Source organism: Callithrix jacchus, chromosome X (assembly GCF_049354715.1).
Source record: "Callithrix jacchus isolate 240 chromosome X, calJac240_pri, whole genome shotgun sequence".
NCBI lineage: Eukaryota > Metazoa > Chordata > Mammalia > Primates > Cebidae > Callithrix > Callithrix jacchus.
This window is the reverse complement of record NC_133524.1, coordinates 130,643,791-130,649,081: the sequence shown is the minus strand read 5'-3', so window position 1 is coordinate 130,649,081 and position 5,291 is coordinate 130,643,791. Positions and strand designations below refer to the sequence as shown.

At 41.1% G+C, this 5,291-nt stretch overlaps 1 long non-coding RNA gene across 1 annotated transcript; it reads right to left on the bottom strand.

The window, feature by feature from the left end:
* Positions 1 to 757: 757 nt before the first annotated feature.
* On the bottom strand, positions 758 to 4,023 carry LOC144580969 (uncharacterized). The gene is made up of 3 exons (XR_013531376.1): positions 3,885 to 4,023; positions 3,409 to 3,522; positions 758 to 2,836 (listed from the first exon to the last, which is right to left on the bottom strand). It is a non-coding gene; the product is annotated as an uncharacterized LOC144580969 (long non-coding RNA).
* Positions 4,024 to 5,291: the final 1,268 nt, after the last annotated feature.

Genomic DNA, 5,291 nt, shown 5'->3' with positions numbered 1-5,291 from the left:
GTATTTAATACACATTTTTTATAGGATTAGATAAGAAACTGTTCTTGGTTTTAGTAAGGCTTTTATCAGTGGTAGCATTATCATCTTCCTTTCTAGTTGACTAAGATGTCTCTCAAAATGACCATTGTTGTCCCAGTTATACTACTGGATGCATGTAACAGGGAACTATTGTAACAAGGAATACAGTCTGTGCAGTGTTTGCGCCAAAGGCTTGAGACAGTTAGCATGACTCGTCCCATCTTGGCTGCTGGACCTATCTGCACTGCCCCCTCTCGAGGGCTGTCAAGCTGAGACAAAGGTCGCGGGCTGAGTCACTGAGGCAAAAACAGAATACAAAGCAAAGGTCTGTGGTTTATGAGGACATTGTGCTGTCTGCTTTCATGTCCCCATCAGTCTCTGTGTAAGCAATAAACTTGATACAATTGAGATGCCTAAGAGGGACAAGAGACCCCTGCCCATATTTTCCCTGGAGCTAAGCCTTTGTTTTACCTCCTGATGGAAAACAGGATTAACAAGCCACCTTAAGGGCACCATTGTTTGCTTGCACTGTGTATCTTTGAAAAACTTAAACTGCTTTGTGGGCTGTTACCACAAGCCCCTGATAACTATTTTTATGGAGTTTCTATTTCCTTTCTGTTTACCCCTTTTCTGCTGAGGTAAAGTAAATGTAACAAGAAAAAAAGGTATAAAAGCTGTAACCCACGAGAATAAACTTGCTGCATTTTGACCATAAGTTACGCAGACCTCCACACTCCGCTTTACTTTTTTCTTTCACTTCCACGCACTCTCTCCCTCAGGTTGAACGAGACATTTACATTGGCGGTCTCGGGGACTCCCGCAGGTCGGTAGCCCCCTGGCAGACGTGCCGGACCCGAACAGCAGTCAGCTGCATTTTTCTGACTGGCTAATGTCTCCCACTTGTGGCTGGCCCTTATGCTCCAAAATAACATGTTGGGCACTAAGAAGATTCAAGTTGGCATTTAAGGTAGGAGATAGAAGACTTCAATCCCAGGGATAAAAATGTGCCTTTCCCATGCCTATAAAATAAAAAGTATATATATGAAAGACTTTTTCAAATTTCTGAGTGTGAGAGCATAAATTTACTTGATAAAATTTATCATGTCAAGAGTCCTACTTTTTAAAAAATGGGTATTGTCACGGAGCAGCCTAACTGGAAATGATCCAAAATGGTCACAATGGGTGTAATTCTATGTAGACGGATTTTAGTGAATTCAATTTCATCATATTCTCCTGAAATCTCTCTACTTTGTACATGAGTGCATGTTACATCTCTAACCCAAAATGTCATTTTAAAAAAAGATAAAAATATCAGCCTTCATATTTGTTTCCGCAAATACTAGTGAAATCAATTGTCTCCTACGCATATAATCCATATACTTTCAGTCAAAAGCCTTGCCTTAAAGTGTCCATTATCATGCATTCCCTTCCCATGACATATAAATAAGAGGCATGGAAAAACATGTTAAGGCAAATGTGACATGGAACACTTCACACCAAAATTTACAGCACATTAACATTCCCACCAGCAAAGAGTCATTCATTAACTACATGCCTGATGAGACTGTATGTGCTGGCCTCGGAATGAACTCCTGGGAAAGATCCAAGGAGCAAAGTCCCACTTTAAATTCAGAGGAGGCCCACTTTCTTTTTTATCCAGCATCCTGATCCCTGAAACTGCCACCAAAGAGACACCTTTTTGGTTCCCTCTCCTTTGTGAATACTTCTAAAATGCCAGTAGAGCCAGTCATGACAGCTGATGACTATAGACCTAGCACTTTGGGAGGCTGAGGCAGGAGGATTGTTCAAGCCCAAGTTTGAAGCCAGACTGGGTGACACAGCGAGACCCCATTTCTACAAATTTTTTTTAAACCCCAAATATTAAAATACCAATAGTCAGAATTACCCACTAAACCATTCCTTTAGGTTTTCCCCACAGCCTCTTACACAACAGTGAAGTGATTCAAGATGACTGTGTCAGTGCAGGGGCAGAGGGCACAACACACGCATGTGTAACAGAGAGGAGGAGTCACAGTTACCTTGTTTCACAACTGCTTTTGACTAGGAAATAAGCTGTTCTAGGTCACTATCACATTATTTGGTTACGAAACATGGGTTTGGGGTAAAGCTCTTCTATGTGTATCTCAGGTCTCAGTTTTTCATCAGGTGGGAAATAACAATGACCCTCATCATCCAAGGATTTAAAGTAACTTAACGAAATACAGGGATAAATCAGAAGAGTACGAATATCATTGTGTGGGATAAAGGCTAGACATTTTAGTGTCTATTCAAAAGGGAATGTGGAATTTGACCTAGGGTGAGTGACTTCACGTTCTGTGATGCTACCTTCTGAATGAAACTTGTGTCAAGAGAAAAGTAGAGAAACCAAACCAGAAGTATCTATTGAGACTAGAGGTTAAAAGTCTCTTTGAGAACATTTGAGAATAGTGCATATTTTCATCTAGCACTTTTCTTCCCTCTGTCAAATGGTCAGGTGTCTTCACCTGAATTTCAATAAATTAATCACCACACCTAAAAGAAATGACTTTACAAAGGCAAAGAGAAGAGACATCTCTGGCAGTGCCAGTCAACAGGCTCCCTCCAGGCTGCACAGTTTATAGATGGTAGCGAGTCCCAACTGGTGCTGGGTAATGAGCCCTGTTAAGGTCCATGTAAGGTATCCAAGCTGGCTGGAACAGAATATGGCTCAGAAAAAGGAAAAGCCAGAGGTCCTGGCTGCCTCTTTCTTCACAGCAGGATTAATGAGCTGTGATTTCCAAGGAGATGCCTCAGTAATCCCTGAGGAAGCTTGCTGGCCCTGGGAAGGCAAACAAACATTTCAATAACATTATGGCAAAGACAAACAGCTTGGGCAGGGGCGGGGAAGCAGTGATAGGAAGGGAGTGAAACTGAGCACCTTCATGTTCTCCAATATATGGATTCAGGAAGTAGGATACTAATTCCTTGACCATCTCTTGTGTGCTAGGCCCTTAACAAGGATGATCACACTTGATTCTCACAACATCCCTGAATCCATGGTACAAATCCCATTGTGCAAATGAGGAAACTGAGGATCAAAGATGATAGTGAGAAAGGGCCATGTGACCTTCAGACTCAGATAGTGGAAACCAGGAATGAGACATGCTATGTGGTCCCAGCAATGTCTGCAAAGCAAAGAACTGGCCGACGGTGCCTGAGTGGGGGAAGATTTGAAGGTGTGTCAATATATGCATTGCTTTCATTGTTAGCCTATGTCTTCCTGGATTCCTGACAAATAAACGCCCTCCACTTCATGGTGCAGGTAGACTGGCAGAGTACCATTCTCCACCACCCACTTGGTTCACGAGCCTTATCTTTCTCCTTTTTTAGATAGACATGGCCTTCAATTACCTTCAGATCCATGTTTTTACGCCAGACATAAGGCACCTGAATAGCACTCCTGCAATCACTTCATTCCTGGAGTTTATTTTTGACGGTCCAAGTTCATCTTGCTGCTGACTGTTACTGCAAGAGTTTCCAAAGAGGAACAAAAGATCAAAACTTTGATGGCAAAATGCCAAGATCAGGTTTTTTTTTTTTGGAAATCCGAGTAATTCAAATAAATTAATTTGTCTGTAAGCAGCACCCACAGTGAACAAAGAAATACGAATAATGACTAAAAAGAGACGTCACTGCCTAGCAGGGTCTCTACCACACAGTTAATAATCAGTGTCCACGGACTGACCCTAACATTGTTGGCAGTTACTAGCTCTGCGATTCCGGGAAAAGGTTTCGACACCATCATAAATGATGGTGCACCTCACAGGAGACAGGTGGTGCCCTCCACGCAACACCTATCACTTCACACAAGTTAAGGTTGCTCTTACTTGTCTGGTTGTTCTAGACAGTTTGTTCTGGTTCCACTCTCTCCATGTTACAGGCTCACAGGCTGACCAGTCCAGGACTTTTCCACCACAGGTCCTGAAGGAGATAGTGGCTGTATAAATCTACAAGGAGACTTGCCTGTCAGTGGACAACTTAGCACCATTATAAGTATGTGCTTGGAAATTCTTATGGTAGGTGGCTAGGCTACTCATCCACTTTCCCTTCTGTAGAAGTGCTTCTGAAAATACCTGGTGGGGACTGAGTACTCAATCATGCATCCTGTGCAAGGTAGGCTGAATGAGTGAAAGGTAACTTACACTGAGCCTCGGTGTAAGACTGAGACTGCATGTATGCCATAAGGGCAATTAACATCGCTCTTGAGAGGCCTCATTGTCCCTGCCAAAGGATACCATAGGTCATCTTACCTCAAGTAAACGTCACGGGGAAATCATAAAATTTTACGCCGAGACACAATACCCCTTTTTTTTTTTTTTTTTGACTAGAAGGGGAGTTTCAGAGGAGTCCTTTTATGTTATATTTTTCAGTGATCAGTGACAAGGCAATTGATTTATGCAAAACTATGGGAAATAACCCTTAGTGTTCTCCTCACTTTGTTACTGATTAGTGACACTCATATACTGTGCAAGATTATGCATAATAAATTTCCAAATGGGTTTCAGGTGAGTATTCAGTATGTTACTGAATACTGGCATGAAGACCATGAAATGCACATAATAGAACTGTACTATTGGCATGTTACTGGCAGTAATCAGTAACATAAGTTGGAAAATTTCTTAAATTAAGATCAAGTTAACATCATTTAGAATAGTTTCATAAAGAATTCCTTATGTTAAATAATGTTTCTATCATCTGACATTGAACATAGTTTTTTCTTTGGAGAAAGCAATAGCAAAAATTGTACAGTTGCTAATATAATGCAGATTGGGAAATTTGCTCTTAATTGGCAAGTATACCCCTAGGATACTATGGGCAATGGGTATGTAATAAAAGTGACTTCATTCCACAAGGAGATAGTGTTCAAGGTCCAGGGCTCTGCCTGAAAAGCCAAGATTAATGAGGCTAGACCTGCAAATTTCATTCATTCGAGAAAACTGAACACATTCAATATGACCAGGAATTCCCTCACTTATGAACTGAACATTCCCCATGATTTTCAAGGAAAGCTTAAACAAAATACTAGGAACAGAAGTGGACTGTAGAACATGATATTTGACATACAATTCACTTGGGATATAATATTACAAACAACATTCAATCATGATCAACGTCCAGCCCTTCTCGGCATTCACTGTAATAAAACAAGCGTTGGGTCAATGCATGTGGTTTTACATTGAATATACCACAAAACTTCCTCCAGTTTTGGTGTATGTATGAAATAAGACACACAA